The sequence below is a fragment of the Mauremys mutica genome, chromosome 19, assembly GCF_020497125.1.
Source record: "Mauremys mutica isolate MM-2020 ecotype Southern chromosome 19, ASM2049712v1, whole genome shotgun sequence".
In the NCBI taxonomy this organism is placed as follows: Eukaryota; Metazoa; Chordata; order Testudines; family Geoemydidae; genus Mauremys; species Mauremys mutica.
Window position 1 is genome coordinate 773,169 of NC_059090.1, and position 20,203 is coordinate 793,371.

Sequence of the window (20,203 nt, forward strand, 5' to 3'; positions counted from 1 at the left end):
CACACCCCTGCTGCCCCAGCCCTGGGCTTTCCCACTCACACCCCCTGCCACCCCAGCGCTGGGCTCCCCCCCCCCCCCGCACCCACCTACCGTCCCAGCGCTGGGATCCCCCCCACACACCCCTGCTGCCCCAGCCCTGGGCTTTCCCACTCACACCCCCTGCCGCCCCAGCGCTGGGCTCCCCCCCCCCCCCGCACCCACCTACCGTCCCAGCGCTGGGCTCCCCCCCCCCGCACCCACCTACCGTCCCAGCGCTGGGCTTCCCCCGTCCCCCCCCACCAGTGCCCCCCACACACACACCTCCTGCCGCCCCAGCCCTGGGCTCTTCCCTCCCCCCCGCCCCCTCCTTCCTCCGCAGCCCTGGGTCACTGGTAACTCGCTCCCAGGGCGGGTCATTCAGCAGGAATTTTGGATGTGCACAAAACACAGACAGGATTGGTTCCCATATGGTTACAGAGCTGCAGTAAAGTGGAACAATTTTCAGCTGGTGTGATTGGAGGATATCTGGATGCATATTATAAGACTAACCTCCATAAATGAGGAAAAGTTGAGGTGCCTTTATTATTCTTTTGTTCCACTCTTTCTTTCTATGGGGAATTTGCCAATGCAATCTCACTGTCTTCCTTTTAAACAAACAAACAAAAGTCAATGGCTGTTGAAAATAGCAATTCCAGTCCTGATAACCACTGGGAAGCATTTCTTGCTCAATTTTATCCTACTTTTTCTACAGCAAGTTATATATCAGTATATTTGATTTGGGAGAAATGAAGTAAGAGCTGCCCAAACTGAGCGGGAGCAGTCCTGAATTTTGAGGTGTTCAAATCTGGAGGGCAGGTGCTGGGGTGGGGCTGTGGGCTCCGTGGGGGAGCACGGCAGGATGTATGCAGCAGCGTGTCTGGAGCTGCACGGAGCCAGACACGCTGGTCTGAGTGGCACGGTAAGGGGGCTGGGGGCTTGGAGAGGGGGTAGGAGGTTCTGGGAGGGCAGTCAAGGGACAGGGAGGGTTGGATGGGGCAGAGGTTCAGGGGGGCAGTCAGCGGCAGGGAGGGGGAGTTAGATGGGTCAGGGATGCGGGGGAGCAGTCAGGGGACAGGCAGTGGTTGGATAGGCATGGGAGTCCCAGGGGTGTGTCAGGGGACAGGTAGGGGGTGGGGTCCTGGGAGGCAGATAGGGGCAGGGGTCCTGGGAGGGGGTGATCAGGGAGCGGGGGGGGAGTTGGATGGGCTGGGGTTTCTGGGGGGGGGCAGTCGGAGGGAGTGGATGGTGCAGGGTGGGGCGTCCCTCACCCTGGAGTGTCCTGTTTAGTGAATGTTCAAATCTGGTCTCCCTGCCATCCACAGCACTCGCAGCACGCTGCCGCATGAGGTCCCCTCCTTCCTTTCCAGTTGGTAGTGGCCAAGGGAATGCTGGGAAATGTAGTTCTTTCCCTGCTCCAGGGCTGGCTCTATAGGCAGGGAGCTCACCAAGGAACTACAGCTCCCAGGGCCCCCTGTTGGTTCTCAGCTCCCATGCTGGATCCCTGCCGCCCCTGCAAATGGGCTGCCCCAAGCAGGTGCTTGCTTTGCTGGTGCCTAGAGCCGCCCCTGTCCCTGGGGCAGGCCACTCGCTGCTGTGGTGCCCCCTTGCATCTGGGTGCAGCGATGCGGCGAGTCATTTGCCTGCTGGTGGGTTCAATCCTTGCATGAGGTAGGTTAGTCCCAGAGGGTCAGATAGGGCCTTACCCCTCTCGGGAGAAGCAAAGAGCCAGCAGTCAATAGACTTAGGATCAGCCAAGGGGGTCTCCTGGCTTCCCGTGAGTCCATGTCTCTAGGTCTCTACTCAGCTTAGAGGTTGGTAGGGGAGTCCGGGCCCACCCTCTCCACTGGGTTCCAACCCCAGGCCCTGCAGCAGACAGCAAAGGTCTGCGCCCAAAGTGCTTTACCACCGCTTCCTCCCACCCCCCTTCTCCAGCAGAGCCAGGGAAGGCAGTAACATAAATCAGAGGTAAATCACAGACCTTCTGAGTGTCCGGAGCCCTTTCTCCACAGCAGGTCTGGTACAGTCCCCAGAGCCACAGGTCGCAGGCAGCTGGACCTTCCATAGTGCTCCCCCCAAGGAACTAAGGGCGCAGGTCTGCTCATCGGCACTGGCTGCCTTCTGAGGAGCTCTGGTCCCCTCTCCACCTCCCTCGCCAGCCCCGACATGCTTTGCAGGTGCAGCACAGTGGGGCTGCCTGAGCCCAAAGTCACTATTTAACCCCTTCCTTTCCAGGGCAGGGTTTTTACTCTCCATCACAGATCTGTTTTCTAGGGTGATCAGGGAAAATTTTCAAAAATGCCTGAGTGCTTTAGCATCGGATACCCCATTCTCTAAAGTAACACATAGACACATAGGAACCTAAATGTCATTGAACGTCAATGGGACTTAGGCACCCAAGTCACTTAGGCTCAGCTCTACCAAGGTATTTAGGTGCCTAACACCCATGGGATATGAGCCTTACACACTTTTGAAAATATGACCCCAGCTTTTTTCCTGAGTAGTGATAGTTCATTTACAACCCAGCTATACAGCTGAGTAGTTCAAATATTTCCTGCCAGTCACAGTGTGTACTTGCCAGCACTGGATTTCATCGTGCTGCCCGTTCATTTAGTTCAATTAGATCTCTCTGAACTTCCTCAGTCTTCTCCAGTCTTGATTAACCTAAATAATTTTGTGTCATTGGCAGATCTTTGCCCTTCACCATTCACTCTCTTTTCCACTGATAAATGTACCAAACCACTCGGGTCCTAGCATGGATTCTAGTGGCACCTGCTGTTAACCTTGTGCCAGCTAAATATGAGTCAATAGTGTGACGCTGTTGCAAAAAACGCAAACATGATTCTGGGATGCATTAACAGGAGTGTTGTGAGCAAGACACGAGAAGTAATTCTTCCACTCTACTCTGCGCTGGTTAGGCCTCAACTGTAATATTGTGTCCAGTTCTGGGCACCGCATTTCAAGAAAGATGTGGAGAAATTAGAGAGAGTCCAGAGAAGAGCAACAAGAATGATTAAAGGTCTAGAGAACATGATCTATGAAGGAAGGCTGAAAGAAATGGGTTTGTTTAGTTTGGAAAAGAGAAGACTGAGAGGGGACATGATAGCAGTTTTCAGGTATCTAAAAGGGTGTCATCAGGAGGAGGGAGAAAACTTGTTCACCTCAGCCTCTAAGGATAGAACAAGAAGCAATGGGCTTAAACTGCAGCAAGGGAGGTTTAGGTTGGACATTAGGAAAAAGTTCCTAACTGTCAGGGTGGTTAAACACTGGAATAAATTGCCTAGGGAGGTTGTGGAATCTCTATCTCTGGAGATATTTAAGAGTAGGTTAGATAAATGTCTATCGGGGATGGTCTAGACAATATTTGGTCCTGCCATGAGGGCAGGGGACTGGACTCGATGACCTCTCGAGGTCCCTTCCAGTCCTAGAGTCTATGAATCTATGTTAAAAATTATGATTTATTCCTAATCTTTGTTTTCTGTCTCTTAGCCAGTTTCTGATTTACAAATGAACTTTACCTCTCCCCTTCCCATGCCTACAGTGTTCCCTTGTGAGCCGCTGTTCTACCCTGGTCTATGTAGGTGCTTATCCCACATTCGTCACCAGAGTATCTGAGTGCCTTTCAGTCGCACATGAAGTGACGTGACTCACAACTATCATGTTTGTTCTCTTCGGAGGCCACTCATCAAAGTCTTTCAAAAATCCATTAAATTGTATCTGCTCATTCCCCTGTATTCGCTGTTTTGTTGGCACGCTCAAAGAGCCCTAGCGGATTAGAGAGGTGTGATTTTCCTTTTCAGAAGCCCAGCTAGTTAGTCCTTACAGTAGCATGTTCACAGGGGTCCTTTAGAGTGTTACTTTCTAATGTTTCACCCAGTTTTCCTGGTAATGTACCAAGACTCACTGTTCTGCAATTCCTGAGATCACCCAAACCCCTTTTTACAAGCTAGATTTAAACAGAAAGCTGGTTTTAACCTTAACTATACCAAATCCGGCACTCTGCTGTAATATAACATTTGCTGCCCTCGACTATGAAGAGGTGTGGTGACAGTGTGGTTAAGGTGCTTACCTACCTTCCTGAAGATTGTGGGGTTCAATCTCACACTGACAAAGGCCATGGCCAGTTCACCCAGCTGTAAAATGGTCCCCCAGGCTAGGGCAGTTGAAAGCAGGCAGATGTGATGCTGGCCACAATACTCCCTTGTGTATGTTGGCTGTGGAACTGATGAGCCATTGGCTGGGGGAACTTTGAATATAACAGCAGAGTTTAATGACTGCATGTTTTTGATACCTGCTCAGCCACTTAGTTCTGAAAGTCCTTCACTTGGGTGGCCCCTTCAGTTTTGGGGACCCGTTGCTCTGTAGTTTATCGGTTTCCTCCACAACCTCACTCTCTGATAGCTTGTCTTCTTTACTACCAGAAAAGAGCAAGTCTCAGGAAGGTGTCTTCCAATGTCCTCCATGGTGAAGACAGATGGTAACAAATAACTCGTCTCTGTCACAATGTGCGGACAATACTGCCTCCTAGCTCAGGGTACCCACCAATTTTCTTGTGAAATTTTCTGCTTCTGATATATATAAATAATTTCTGATTTGTTTTTTTGTCCTTAGCTCTTTGCTCTTCAATTTCCCTCAGCCTTCCATATTTCCATCTCACATCTGACCTGTCACACTTTTCATTTTCCTTTCTATTGAGTCCACTAGGGTAGGATCTCCATTTCTGAAGACATACCTGGTTGGCTCGAATAATTTCTTGAATCATACTGAGGGTTTTTTCCCCTTGCCTTCCTATTTCTTCTGTGTCAAGGCTTGCCTTGTGCAAGGCTGTCATGGTTGCTGTGGAGAACTTCGAGGATGTCTATATTATTTTTATGAAGAATATGCGTGACTCAGTTTACCCCCTCACCTTTGCATTGTGACCTACTAGGACTGGAAGGGTTAATTTAATCTCTAAGTGCAGGAATGAGAGGTAGGTGCAGAAATGACTGGGTTGGTATGAGTGAACTAGCAAGAACTGGCAATAGATGGATGGAGCTACCTTAGAATACAATGAAGGATTAATGATCAGACAGTAACTTTAACACCTGGCAGCCAAGGGAGGGCGAACACAGTGGGAACAGAAGACTGAGGTGTCAGAACAGGTAAGAGGAATTTGGCTGCCCACGGCAGGTGGGGATGGAATCCTGGACACTTTGGGTGAGAGAAGCAGGTCCTGCTACCAGCATGGACGTGTGGATAAGTTTTGCTTTTCCAATGTAAGCTAAGGACCTTACCCATTGCATCCCAGTTGGCTAACAAATGCTGACTTGGTTTAGAAAGTCTGCCCTGGGGTCCCTGCAAATGTCTGCTGGCTACATTGCTCCCAGGAGAGGTAAGTCTCCAGCAGAGGTTCATTCTTTTTTGGACCCAACTGAAGGAGCCATGCTGAGAAGCAGAGGTGCTAACGCCAGGGACCCAGTCTCAGGATAGTGGTGCTGCAGAGCCCCTCTTTATAAAGAGCGGAGCCCAGCGCCTAGCACGAAAGGGGTACCCTCCCAAGGAGACTGTGTAAAGACTGGAGGCACAGCATGCCCTGTGGGTCCATGCCAGCTGCCTAAGAAACTTCCATGCTGATTCTAATGTCATAACTTCACTTTAGGGTCTTTTGAATTAACTTCCTCCTTTTCTTGGAATCTCCCCTTCTGAATTTACTGACACAGTTCTGTGGTTTGGTATCCTTCCTCCAGCCAGGATGCTGAGCTGAATTATATTTTTGGTTCAGCATTACATACTGGTTCAACTGCAGTTTTTCCTGTGTTGCATGGGTCACTTTCAGTAATAGCCCTTCTCTTGTGAGCTAAAGTTCCAAGAAGCGATCATTAAGCTGTTGCATAATTGTGTCTCTCAGCCTTCCCCTTTTGTGACATTATCCGTTTGTACACAGGCCGTTGATGTCCCCCCAGGATTGCTGGGTTATTAGACTAAATTCCCCCTTTGATCTCTCTCAATATTGTTGTCTCTTTGGCACAAGCGTGTTAGCCAATATTTGGGGCCTTGAAGTGTTCTTTCTGTTAGGGGAGGAGAAATAGATGAGACGAGTCAGGTCTTGCCTTGGTGGGATCTTGTCCATTTACAAAGAATGTACCCAGAGCCCTGTTTCCACGGGCACAGTAGAAACAAAGAGCAACAGGCAGTTTCTGTGCTCGGAACTCCTCAAGTCTAGCCCTACAGCCAGCTCTGTGCCCAAGAAGCCCAGTCTCTCTGCATCTTCTCAGCGTTCTGCTCACAACCCCTTCTCCAGGCTTTCTTCCGGCTTTCTGCTTCCAACACTCCCAGACTCCTAGCCCCTGCCCACATCGTTTAGCTCTGACCTGCCATACAGCCCTGTTGCCTTGGGCAATCGCACCCCATTGTTTCCAACTATCTTTACAAGACAAAGGAGCTTAATTGCTCCTTCTACTCAGCCTGAAAGAGAGCACCCTGCAAAGCTTTGGCTTTAATGAGTTCTGTGTTTGGTTTGGATTTGATGGCAGCCACCAACACATTCCGGCATAAAGCTGTTCTACTCAGTAGCCAGTTCCTGATGTGGAGGCCAGTAGCATAACCCAACTCGTAGACTGGGACGTCTTATGGCTCAGGATTTGTAACCATACAGATATTACTGTGTGGTCCTTCCCCCCCACACCCTTGAAGCTGCTCGTCTACTCAGCCCCCAACATTTCCAGAAGTGTCTGCAAGGGAAGGAGGAGTGTGTGTGTGTGCTGTTCATCACTCACAGAGGGCAGGGTGTGTAGTGGGGGGGCATGTACCCAGGGCCGGTGCAACCACTAGGCAGTCAAGATTTGGGGGCGCTGCCGCCAATCAAGACGCTGGCTGCAGATCGCAGGGAGGGAAGACGTATATGATAAGAACCAGACTCCCAATGAATTGTTCTCCTGCCTTTAGGAGGCCAGTGAAGGCCTTTGATTCGATTGCTGTGTTGTAGGTACCTTTACATAGTAGCATAGACTGGGAAGGGACCTCAGGAGGTATCTAGTCCCACCCCCTACTCAAAGCAGGGCCAATCCCCAGACAGATTTTTGCCCCAGATCCCTAAATGGTCCCCTCAAGGATTGAACTCACAACCCTGGGTTTAGCAAACTAACGCTCAAACCACTGAGCTACCCCAGTAATAGCTCCTTTGCCTTGTAGATTGCACAGCAGCCAGAAGGAGAGTGGAGCAGCTTGCGGTGGGAAGTGTAAGACCCCCGCTAGGGCTGAGCTGTGCTGTCAGTGCGGTGCAGCCGGGCCGGCTTACATGGCATGCTCGGAGAGCGGGCTGCAGGATTTGCAGGCAGTGGCTCTGCTGCTCCCTGGGGAGAGAAGTGAGGGATGCCGTGGCTGGCAGCTCTGCGGGCTCTCTCGCGTGGAGGGGCGGCTAATCCGCTTTAACCCAGCTCCCTGCGCCCCAGCTTTCTACTCTCCCGACCCTGCTTTGGCGTGAGGGCCCTGCACTCTCTGCCTCACAGTCCTGCCTGCCCCACAGCCCCTGCCAGAGCGAGAGCCCAGCATTCAACTCCCCAGCCCGGGCGCAGGATGGACTCGCAAAGGCAAAGCAGGCGACACGCTCCCATTGCCCTGTTGCAATTGCACTTGGCCTGCTGCTGCTGCATGCCAGGGACTGGAGAGGAGAGCGCCCATTTCACCTTGAATCCTACCCCGCCCGCCACCCCCCGGCCAAACCCAGATTGCGCCTTCTCCCCCCTCCACACCCAGACCCTGTCTGCTTCCCTTCCCCTCCTCAGCCAAACCCGATCCTCCCAGTGACTGAACCTGTTCTGCTCCCTTTGCACTCCCCGGCCAAACCCAAACCCTCACTGACCGAACCCGGTCTGCTTCCCTTCCCCCTAACCCGATACCCCACTGACTTAACCCAGTCTGCTTCCCTTCCCTATCAAACCCAATTCCTGGCCAAACTCCAACCACCACTGTCACTGACCTAAACTGGTCTGCTCCCCTTCCCCTTCGCGGCCAAACCCAATCCCCCACTGACCGAACCCAGTCTGCTTCCTTCTTCTCCCAGCTAAACTCGAACTGTCATTGACCAAATCTGGTCTGCTTCTCTTCCCCTCCCCAGCCAAACCCGATCCTCCCAGTGACTGAACCCAGTCTGCTTCCCTTCCCCACCAAACCCAATCCCCCAGTATGACGGAGTATCTGCCATTCTAATTTTATAAAAACAACAAGGAGTCCGGTGGCACCTTAAAGACTAACAGATTTATTTAGGTATAAGCTTTCCTGGGTAAAAAACCCACTTCTTCAGATGCATGGAGTGAAAGTTACAGATGCAGGCATTATATAATGACACATGAAGAGAAGGGAGTTACCTCACAAGTGAAGAACCAGTGCTGACAGGGCCAATTCGATCAGGGTGGATGTGATCCACTCCCAATAACTGATGTGGAGGTGTCAATTCCAGGAGAGGCAAAGCTGCTTCTGTAATGAGTCAGCCACTCCCAGTCCCTGTTCAAGCCCAAATTAATGGTGTTAAATTTGCAAATGAATTTTAGTTCTGCTGTTTCTCTTTGAAGTCTGTTTCTGAAGTTTTTTTGTTCAAGAATCGTGACTTTTAAATCTGTTATAGAATGACCAGGGAGATTGAAATGTTCACCTACTGGCTTTTGAATGTTACTGTTCCTGATGTCCGATTTGTGTCCATTTATTCTTTTACATAGGGACTGTCTGGTTTGGCCAATGTACCTGCCAGAGGGGCACTGCGGGCACATGATGGCATTTAGCACATTGGTAGACGTGCAGCTGAATGAGCCCTTGATGGTGTGGCTGAGGTGGTTGGATCCTCTGATGGTGTCGCCAGGGTAGATCTGGGGACAGAATAGGCAACAAGGTTTGCTACAGGGATTGGTTCCTGGGTTAGTGTTTCTGTGGTGTGGTGTGTAGTTGCTGGCGGACTCCTTGTTGTTTTTGTGGATCCAGACTAACACAGCTACCCCCTGACACTTGACACCGTGCAAGGCTCTGATTTTATAAATTTTATTAATAACAATAATTGGATATTCTAAAGGTAGAATAAAATGTAGTCGATTTTGATATGAAAGAATGAAGGAAGGAAGGGACAGCGTATTGTGTATAATGTGTGTGATTTATTTTAAGATCCAGGCTATGTTGTGCAAAGTGAAAACAATAACAATGTCAACACTGTCCGGTTATTCATTTATTTTTATTAAATATGTAGACTAAACAATGAAATTAATACATTTTCATGCCGAATGTGTATTCATTCTAATGAACAATGCCACATGCTGCAGGATTCACTTTTGAAAGTTTATAATAAGTGATGCTCTGGGAGGGAGGGCAGGTGGTGGGGGGACGGAAGGTGGAAGTTTCGCCTAGGGCGCAAAATATCCTTGCACCAGCCCTGCATGTCCCTCACCTCTTCATGCCCTGATTTTCAGAGGGTTACATGTGGTCATTCTCCACCTTCAGAAAGGGCAACCTGAGCTCTGCATTAACGATGTCTTGGAGCATTTAACATCCTCACATGGAGGCTAGGTGGGCTGCTGCAGGGTTACTTGCAGCGGGTTGCCATAGCTCGTACTGCGATACGAGGCGAGGACTCCGGGCCCCGCTGGCTCTGCACTGGGTTATGTGGGTAGTGCAGGAGCATAGCAGTCTGGTAGCAGATATGACAGTGTCCTACAGGGCAGGGGGACATGGGTGATGTCCCAGGGGGCTCCTTATACCAGGGTCCTGGGGTGATAATATCTGGTGGCTTCCCGTGAGTCCATGTCTCTAGGTCCCTACTCAGCTTAGAGGTTGGTAGGGGAGTCCGGGCCCACCCTCTCCACTGGGTTCCAACCCCAGGCCCTGCAGCAGACAGCAAAGGTCTGCGCCCAAAGTGCTTTACCACTGCTTCCTCCCAGCCCCCTTCTCCGACAGAGCCAGGGAAGGCAGTAACATAAATCAGAGGTAAATCACAGACCTTCTGAGTGTCCTGAGTCCTTAACGAGGACGTGGCCTGAGAGTTTCTCCTGCTGTCCCCATGGGCTGTGTCCCAGCCAGGCTCTGTATCACCTAGGAGAGCGTGCTAGCATGTCTGTCAGGGAGCCAGGCTGGCATGTCACTCACAGAAAGCAGAGGGCAGGGTGTGGGTTAGGGCTGGCGTGAACCTTACCTCCACGTTCCCCGGTTGTCAGAATACAGGTGCATTCGACGTTCTGGAAGAGCATAGGAGAGCCCTGGGCAAATTAGCTCTGCGAGAACAAAGCTTTTGGGCGGTGACAGTCAAGGGACTCAAGCAGGGAGTTGTGGGTATGTGGGCTGGGCCGTAGCAATACTCATAAAGGACCCAGCATGTAACTGTGGGTATGTCTGCACGGCACTAAAACACCCGCAACTGGCCCATGGCAGCTGCCTCAGACAACAGGGTTGTAACATTGTCATGTTGACGTGGAGGCTCAGGTGAGAGCCTGGGCTCTGGATCCCGCAAGGGGGCGAGTCCCGGAGCCCGGCCGCCAACCTGAGCCCAGACCTCTCCATTGCAATTCCACAGCCTAGCAGCCTGAGCCCTGCGAGCCCCAGTCAGCTGATGTGGCCAGTCGCGGGTGCTTTACTGCAGTGAAGCCTTATTGAGGGCGCAGGAACAAACCATCCCGATGTGCAGAAAGAACAACAAATATGGCAGGCGACCAGCTTGGCTTAACAGAGAAATCCTCGGTGAGTTTAAACTCAAAGAGGAAGCTTACAAGAAGTGGAAGTTTGGACAGATGACTAGGGAGGAGTATAAAAATATTGCTAGAGCATGCAAGGGTGTAACCAGGAAGGCCAAGGCACAACTGGAGTTGCAGCTAGCAAGGGACGTGAAGGGTAACAAGAAGGGTTTCTACAGGTATGTTAGCAACAAGAAGATCAGGGAAAGTGTGGGACCTTTACTGAATGGGGGAGGCAGCATAGTGGAAGAAGCTGAAGTACTCAATGCTTTTTTTGTCTCAGTCTTCACAGGCAGGTTCAGTTCCCAGACTGCTGCACTGGGCAGCACAGTATGGGGAGGAGGTGAGCAGCCCTCAGTAGTGAAAGACCACGTTAAGGACTATTTAGAAAAACTGGACTTGCACAAGTCCAGGGGTCCATATCTAATGCATATGAGGGTGCTGAGGGAGCTGGCTGATGTGATTGCAGAGCCATTGGCCATTACCTCTGAAAATTTGTGGGAATCGGGGGAGGTCCAGGAGGACTGGAAAAACACAAATCTAGTGCCTATATTTTAAAAAGGGAAGAAAGAACCCGGGGAACTACAGACTTACCTCAGTCCCTGGCAAAATCATGGAGCAGGTCCTCAAGGAATCCATTTTGAAGCACTTGGAGAAGAGGGAGGTGATCAGGAACAGTCAACATGGATCCACCAAGGGAAAGTCATGCCTGACCAACCTGATTGAGATAATTGGCTCTGTGGATATGGGGAAAGCGGTGGACATGATATATCTTGACTTTAGCAAAGCTTTTGATACGGTCTCCCACAGTATTCTTGCCAGCAAGTTAAAGAAGTATGGATTGGATGTGAGAGTGAGAACAGACGTTCCCATGGCACTTTTCTAGCCAGCATTGCAAGGTATTTACATTCCAGATCTGCTAAACATTCGTATGCCCCTTCATGCTTCAGCCACCATTCCATAGGACATGCTTCCATTCTGATGATGCTCATTAAAAAAATAATGCGTTAATTACATTTGTGACAGAACTCTTTGGGGGAGAACTGTATGTCTCCTGTTCTGTTTTACCCGCATTCTGCCACATTTTTCATGTCATAGCAGTCTCGGATGATCACCCAGCACATGTTCATTTTAAGAACACTTTCACAGCAGATTTGAAAAAACACAAAGAAGGTACCAATGTGAGATTTCTAAAAATAGCTACAGCACTCGACCCAAGGTTTAAGAATCTGAAGTGCCGTCCAAAATCTGAGAGGGACGAGGTGTGGAGCATGCTTTCCGAAGTCTTAAAAGAGCAACACTCAGATATGGAAACTACAGAACCCAAACCACCAAAAAAGAAAATCAACCTTCTGCTGGTGGCATCTGACTCAGACGATGAAAATGAACATGTGTCGGTCCACAGTGCTGGATTGTTATCAAGCAGAACCCATCATCAGCATGGACGCATGTCCTCTGGAATGGTGGTTGAAGATGAAGGGACCTATGAATCTTTAGCGCACCTGGCATGTAAATATCTTGTGGCGCCAGCTACAACAGTGCCATGTGAACGCCTGTTCTCACTTACAGGTGAGATTGTAAAGAAAAAAGTGGGCAGTGTTATCTCCTGCAAATTGTAACCAAACTTGTTTGTCTGGGCGATTGGCTGGGCAAGAAGTAGGCCTGAGTGGACTTGTAGGCTCTAAAGTTTTATACTGTTTTATTTTTCAATGCAGTTATTTTTTTGTACACAGATTCTACATTTGTAAGTTCAACTTCCATGACAAAGAGATTGCACTACAGTACTTGTATGAGGTGAATTGAAAAAAATACTATTTCTTTTGTTTTTTACAGTGCAAATATTTATAATAAAGAATAAATATAAAGTGAGCACCATACACTTTGTCTTCTGTGTTGTAATTGAAATCAATATATTTGAAAATGTAGAAAACATCCAAAAATCTTTCATAAATTTCAATTGGCATTCTATTGTTTAACAGCGCGATTCATCGCAATTAATTTTTTTGAGTTAATTGCGTTAGTTAACTGTGATTAATTGACAGTCCTAATTATAACCTTTGCTTAAAGATACAGAAACAGAAGGAAAAGCAGTTAAAGCCTTTGAAACGGGAAATATTAAGTCAGGTTTTCATTGTAACCACATCCCTCGTTCCCTTTCCCTCTGTCCACAGAGAACTGCTGTAAAAAAACCCCAGTTGGACAGCCTGTCAAAGGGTAGTGAAGATAACATAACTGTCCTTTGGGGAAGTTAGCTGAGATGGGCTGGAGTTGCTGCTGCTGTTAAAGTCCGATCTTGTGTTCTTTAAGACGAAACAAGACAAACACACGCAAAAGGGGAGAGAAAATTATAGCAAAGAGTGAATATGCCGCTTCTGTCTCTGTTGCTAACTTTCATGTACAGTTTCACTGCTGGAGAAGCACAGGCCAAGCACACAGCCTGATCAGCCACCCTGAGACCTGGGAAACTCATACCAGCACTGGGCTGTTTAGGACATTGCCTTTAGTTGGCGTACTGGTCACAGGCTCACAGCAGTGTTGTGAAAGAGACAGTGTTGGCCGGCTAAGCCAGACAGAAGGCAGAAGGAGGCAGACAGGAAAGAGAAGAAATAAAATGGGGAAGAAAATAACACACAGCAGGGGTGGAAGGGTGACAGAGAGAACCAAAGTCGCACGTCCCAGGTGGTGGTTGGGCTTTAGCCAGGACAGGTGGAGGTGGCAAAGTCAGCTGGGGCCCTCTGTCTGGCCCGGTCTGGTAGGGACATCTCTCAGGATGAGGAAGGTCCAGCAGTGTCATGGTGGATCCTGGGGCCCTAGGAGCTGGTGGTGGTGGCGGCAGCCATGATGGTGAAGCTCACTTCATCCATCAGCCATTTTGATCCTCCCCATCAAAATCTCTTGTTAAGGACCCCAAAAGGGGAGTGCTGGGTGCAATAGCCCAACCCCACATTACTTCGTTGACCAATCAGGTCTAATTTCTGACCCACCCATTTTGGCTGATTGATCTCCAATTCCATTCTCCTTTGGTTTACCACACATGATCTGAACACAGGTTCCCAGTGACAACAAGAGGCCTTTTGGTTTGGACCAATCCTGTCTTTCTGTCTTAACTTTTGCTGACATTTATGAACAATTTTATGGAACGAGCTGAGTTGGACTTTTGTTACCTTGGGACTTAGCGTCCAGGCCTCTGCTCTGCCTGGTCTGGGGCTGCAGGGCTCTGAGCTCAGCGATGGACAATTCAGCGCCTGCCTTTGACGTTGTACCCATGTAGGGGAAGGGAAGGTGCCAGGTTCTCGGCGTGGTGGGGTTCCCAGAAGGCTGGAGACACCACAGTGACAGAGGGGCTCCTCGTGAGCCCCAAGGCCCGGGGTGGAAAGAGACCTCAGAACCACTGGTGGGCTCAAAGGCTGGGTCGGAGGCTTTGGGTTTGCCCTGACTGGGCCTCAAGGGTCTCAGCTCCTATCAGCCTCTCAGTGAAAATTTCTGGGGCTCCCCCTGTGATGGGTTGCCCCCCTTCCAGGGTGCCACTGAGCTCACCTATTCCACCAACCTTGTGCTCCCTTACCCTGTCCTGCTGAGCCAGGCCCTCAAGCCTCCTCCATCACACACCCGGGTAGGGACACACCCAGCTGCAGAGAGACACAGACACTGAGATCAGCTGCCTGGGAAGACTCAGCTGTGGAATTCCCCAGCACTGAAATGCACTCCCCCTCTGGGGTGCAAACCCAAAACTGTATCATCTTGCGCTGCACAGAGACCTGTACAGTGTAAGCTCATGAAATCCGCCCCCTCCCTCAATACGGGAGAGATCTGCACAGCATTTGCCCCCCCCCCCCTATGAATTCCACAAACTGGTTTTAGAGAAGACAAAAACAAGTTTATTAACTATACAAGATAGATTTTAAGTGATTATAAAGGATAGCAAACAGATCAAAGCAGATTACCCAGCAAATAAAACAAAAACTGCAATGAAAATTTAATACATTAAAGAAACTAGTTACAAGTAGTAATTTCTCACCCTAAACATTATTTTAGTCATTTCCTTCACAGGCCAGACACCTTTTCCAGCCTGGGCCCAGCTCTTCTCCTCCCATTGTGTCTTTGTTTCTCAGATATTTCCAGCAGTTATCCTGGGCAGGGATTCAGTGAAGAATGAAGTCACTCCCTGTCTTAAATAGGCTTTATATATAGCAGGAACCTTTTGTTTGCCAATGTGACTCCCTCTCCCATCAGTGGAAAAATACTGGTATTCTATCATGGAATCCAGTACCAGGTGACTTAATCACATGACCCTGCGGTGTCAAAGCAGCCATGAGTCAAAAGTTGTTTATAGCATCCCAGGAAGCTTTGCAAAAAGGTGGGAGATTAGCATCTTCAAAGTCATCAAATCATAGGATTGGAAAGGACCTCAGGAGGTATCTAGTCCAACCCCCTGTTCAAAGCAGGACCAACACCAACTAAATTATCCCAGCCAGGGCTTTGTCAAGCCTGGCCTTAAAAACCTCTAAGGATGGAGATTCTATCACCTCCCTAGGTAACCCAGTCCAGTGCTTCACCACCCTCCTAGTGAAATAGTGTTTCCTAATATCCAACCTAGACCTCCCCCACTGCAACTTGAGACCATTGCTCCTTGTTCTGTCATCTGCCACCACTGAGAACAGCCAAGCTCCATCCCCCCTTCAGGTAGTTGAAGGCTGCTATCAAATCCCCCCTCACTCTTCTCTTCTGCACACTAAATAAGCCCAGATCCCTGAGCCTCTCCTCATAAGTCATGTGCCCCAGCCCCCTAATCATTTTTGTTGCCCTCTGCTGGCCTCTCAAGCACTATATCTACATCTTTCTTGTTAAAAGCAACAAAGAGTCCTGTGACACCTTATAGACTAACAGATGTATTGGAGCATGAGCTTTCGTGGGTGAATACCCACTTCATCAGACTTTCTTATCTTTCTTGTTGTAATTTTTCACAACTCCGTTAATTAACTTCTCGAATGCAGTGTGTTCATTTTTGGTGGCTTCTCATGTGTCTAATACTTCCAGTCCTTCATGACATTCTCATGATCAGGCAGAAGGCGACTTCTTTCAGAACACAAAATTCTATTCAATGAAGAAAAAGAATGCTCAACTGTAGCTGTTGTGACTGGGCCTAGAAAGAGATGAATTCCTACTTCTTTCATCCCAGGAGATATAGCACCAAAATTGGGTCAAACCACTAGTGATGATAAAGAAGAAGTTGAAGTCAAACCTTCCTTTGTTCATCATATGATATTCCATTCTGTGTTCAAATTCTCTCTTCTGTCCTTATCACGTGGCAACCCCAATGCTGGTAGTGCCTCGCTCCACTCAACAGTAAGTGTGACATTGCACCCCATAATGCTTTATGGAAATATGCTTATGAATGTATATATGACATAACTGGTATATGTTTTATGCTACATATGCCATATAACATATCTCTGCAAAGGTTATGATCTACGGAATATATGCGTCCTATTTGTATGCATGTGTCATTTTTGTACTCGAAGTTATGAATATTGGCTGTATATTTGTTTAATTTTAAATAGCCTCAGTGAAGCAGTTGGTCGGGTTCCTGAGAAAAGACTATTCTCAGTAAGTGCTCAGTCAAGAAGCCCTTAAGCCAACAATTAACTTTGTGACACCAATCCATATCTGAGCTTTCCCAGGAATGTGGCTTGGCTGGTAAGGAACTCAGTCATGCATGGACAGGTGACTTGCTTGTATGACTCCAAAACTCCATTTTGTAGCTGGATTCTACCAAGGGAGAGGGAAGGGTGTCCACCCACAAGAGAAAGTCTATTTAAACCCCTGGGAGACCCCTCCATTTTGTCTTCAGCTGGCTAAAGAGAGAGCCTCTCCATCCCCAAGGATACCTGAAAGAAACTGGAACAAAGGGCAGTAACTACAGGGGGTGTGAGTGATTGCTGGACCCAGACTAGAAGGAGACTAGTCTGTAAAAGGAAGTTTACTGGAACACCTCTGAGGGTGAGGTTTTATCTGTATTCAGTTTTCTTACTGTATTAGGCATAGACTTGCATGTTCTATTTTATTTTGCTTGGTAATTCACTTTCTTCTGTCTGTTATTACTTGGAACCACTTAAATCCTACTTTTTGTATTTAATAAAATCACTTTTTACTTATTATTTAACCCAGAGAATGTATTAATACCGGGAGGGGGGGTAAACAGCTGTGCATCTCTCTCTATCAGTGTTATAGAGGGCAAACAGTTTATGAGTTTACTCTGCATAAGCTTTATACAGGGTAAACCAGATTTATTTGGGGTCTGGACCCCATTGGAAGTTGGGCACCTGAGTGTTAGAGACAAGAACACTTCTTAAACTGCTTTCAGTTAAGCCTGCAGTTTGTGGGATGGGTTCAGACCTGGGTCTGTGTTTGTGTCTGGCACAACCAGGCAGGGTTCTGGAGACTCAGGCTGGCAGGGAAAGCAGGAGCAGAAGTAGTCTTGGCACATCGGTTGGCAGCTCCCAGGGGGGTTTCTGTGATTCAACCTGTCACAGTAGGTGTTTTATAAGACAGGCATCTGTTAAAGCTACTTAGAGGTTGTTAGAATCCAGACGTCGCTGTTGTAGAGATGTAGGAATCAAGTCTGTGTACTTTACTTTTTCAGCTGGCTTAACAAACACTTCTTGTCCTCTTCATTTAAGGAGTCAATATAAGTGCCCTAATTAGTCAACTTCTGAACTGAAGTCTTTGCTTCTTCCAGTACTTTTTCAATGGATCTCTCTCTGATTGATCCAAGTGTATCTTCGATTGCTGGACAAAGATCTACCACTGTTGTAGCAGATGCCTGGATGACATTGTGTAATGACTCAAGTGGTTTCAACAGCAGACTTATAAGAGAGAGAATGGTGATTGTCTTCTCTGAACTTATTAGTAAAAGTAGACCACCATCCTCACTATTTAGATCCGTCCCAGCTTGGGAGATACTTGCCCGCACCCGTAATAATCATTTCAGTAATTTTATGACAACAGCCAAGTATCACTCCTGAGAAAGCCGGCTGGTTTTCCCAGCCAGCAGGTTTTCCCATTCAGTCCTTTTGGACTCTTTCTGAAAAGAGAGTATAATGAAGACATATAACTTCAGGATTAACAAATGACAATGCACTTAACATTGGCCTCCAGGTTGTAGTGTGTGGTAGCTCTTGCTTAAAGGGAAAGTATTATGCGATAGCCAGGTTTGTTTGAATAAACTGTGTTGTGTCTCCAGCATTTGTAAAAGCCTCGTTAAGTACTTCTAATATTGGCTTTGACAATGACTGGCTTATAAGGCTTTCTGCATGTCTGTGCAGTCCAGAGGATTGGTGTTTGGCAGCCTTTTTACATAGTTTGTCAGTACAGTAACTCCTCACTTACAGTCATACCGATTAACGTCGTTTCATTGTTATGTTAATGATCAATTAGAGAACATGCTCATTGAAAGTTGTGCAATGCTCCCTTATAACATTGTTTGGCAGCCGCCTGCTTTGTCCACTGCTTGCAGAAAGAGCAGCCCGTTGGAGCTAGCTGGTGGGGGCTAGGAACCAGGGTAGACCTGCAACCCCCCCTATCAGCTCCCCACTCCCCTAAGTTCCCTGTGCAGCTGCCGCCCAGCAGGCTATCAATTGCCGGCAGTTCAGCTGTCCCTCCCCACACTGCCGTGTGCTGCTCCTGCCCTCTGCCTCGGAGCTGCTCCCAGGAGCCTCCTGCCAGCTGTGCTAATGTCAGGGTGTCCCCCTCCCCCTGTTCCTGCCCCCCCCACTTACCCCGTCTCCATAGAGCAGTGTGGGACACGACAGGGCTCAGGACAGAGGGAGCTCATTGGCAACAGCTGCTGTCTCAACTTGCTGATCTACTTTAAAAGGCAGCGTACTTAGAGTGGGGTCTGCGTGCTTAAAGAGGCAATGTGCATCTCTCTCTCTCTCTCTCTCTCTCTCTCACACACACACACACACACACACACACACGGTGTGTGTCTCTGTCTCTCTCTGCCATGCTATCTCCCCTCCCTCCATTTGTGCTGCCTTGTAGAGTGTGAGGCTACATTAGCAACGTGTTAACCCTTGAGGGCTCAGCCGATTGCTAGTTCATCATGTAGCAGTAAGGCATGTCCCACTCTCTTTCACCCTCTGACTCCACCACTTCAACCAAGCTTCACAATCATCATTGCTGGGTACAGTATTAAATTGCTTGTTTAGAACTTATATTGTGTGTATATATAACATTGTCTTTTGTCTGGTGAAAAAAATTTCCCTGGAACCTAATCCCCCCTATTTACATTAATTCTTATGAGGAAATTGGATTCACTTAATATCATTTCACTTAAAGTCGCATTTTTCAGGACCATAACTACAACGTTAAGCAAGGAGTTACTGTATTGGCTTTGCTGATCAGTCTGGCAAACCAAACTCTTCCACCTTTTACTATATAAATCCATGGTACACTCACATCTTGACTACTGCATGCAGTTCTGTTCGCCCCATCTCAGAAAAGATATATTGGAGTTGGAAAAGGTTCAGAATAGGCCAACTAAAATGACTAGGGGTATGGAACAGCTTCCATATGAGAAAAGATTAAAAAGACTGGGACTATTCAGCTTAGAAAAGAGAGGACTAAGTCTTTGTTCAGACTTTTCAAACCTATTGTACTTTTTCAGGTACAAGTATTTTCTCATCCACTGTCTATGCTTTTAAAGTGTGTATTAATGTTTCCATTTCAATTCAAATTTCCAACCCAGGACTAAACTGGCAACACTGCATGTAACTAGTTGACCACGGGGGGATGTTGGGGAAATACAGGGGGAGAAGGGTGTTGGGCAATCCCTGCACGGGGTAGAAACAGTGATGAGCTGCCAAAATATTAACAACCGGTTCCCTCCTCCTCACCCCATGAGGGGTCATGCCCCCCCCGGGGACTCCTGCCCCATCCAACCCCCCCATGTTCCTTGACAGCCCCTCCCCCAGGACCTGTGCCCTATCCACCCCCCTTCCCTGTCCCCTGACTGCCCCTTGCCACCCCATCCAACCCCTTCTCTCATTCCTGATGGCACCCCGGGACCCCTGCCCCATCCTACCACCCCTTCTCTCTGTCCCCTGACTGTCCCTGGAATCCCTACCCCTAACTGCCCCCCACCGCCCCATCCAACCTCTGCTCCTTTCTGACTGCCCCCCCGGGACCCTTGCCCCCGTTCAATCCCCCTGTTCCCTGCCCTCTGACCGCTCCGACACTAATCCACCCCCCCAACTCCCCTGCCCTCTATCCAACATGCCCTCCCTGCTCCCTTACCGTGCTGCCTGGAGGTGGGGGCCCAGCTGGGCTGGGGCTGGGACCGGAGCCACCCGGCCGACGTCGGGGCCGGACCCGGGGGCCGGGCAGGAGCCGCGCCGCCCGGCCGAGTTCGCGGCCGGACCCGGGGGCCGGGTGGCGCAGCGCAGCGCCTGGAGCCCTCCTCCCGCTGGTGCCCCCGCCCCCAGCTCAAGCTCACCTGGTGG

The 20,203-nt window shown here is 48.9% G+C and overlaps 1 protein-coding gene across 1 annotated transcript in view; it reads left to right on the forward strand.

The window, feature by feature from the left end:
• The first annotated feature begins 1,582 nt into the window (after positions 1-1,582).
• The window catches only part of LOC123352872 (C-C motif chemokine 3-like), a 44,020-nt gene continuing 25,399 nt past the window's right edge, over positions 1,583-20,203 (forward strand). The window contains exon 1 of the mRNA XM_044993356.1: positions 1,583-1,686. The gene's annotated coding sequence lies outside the window, so the exon portion shown is untranslated. The remainder of the gene's footprint in view (positions 1,687-20,203) is intronic.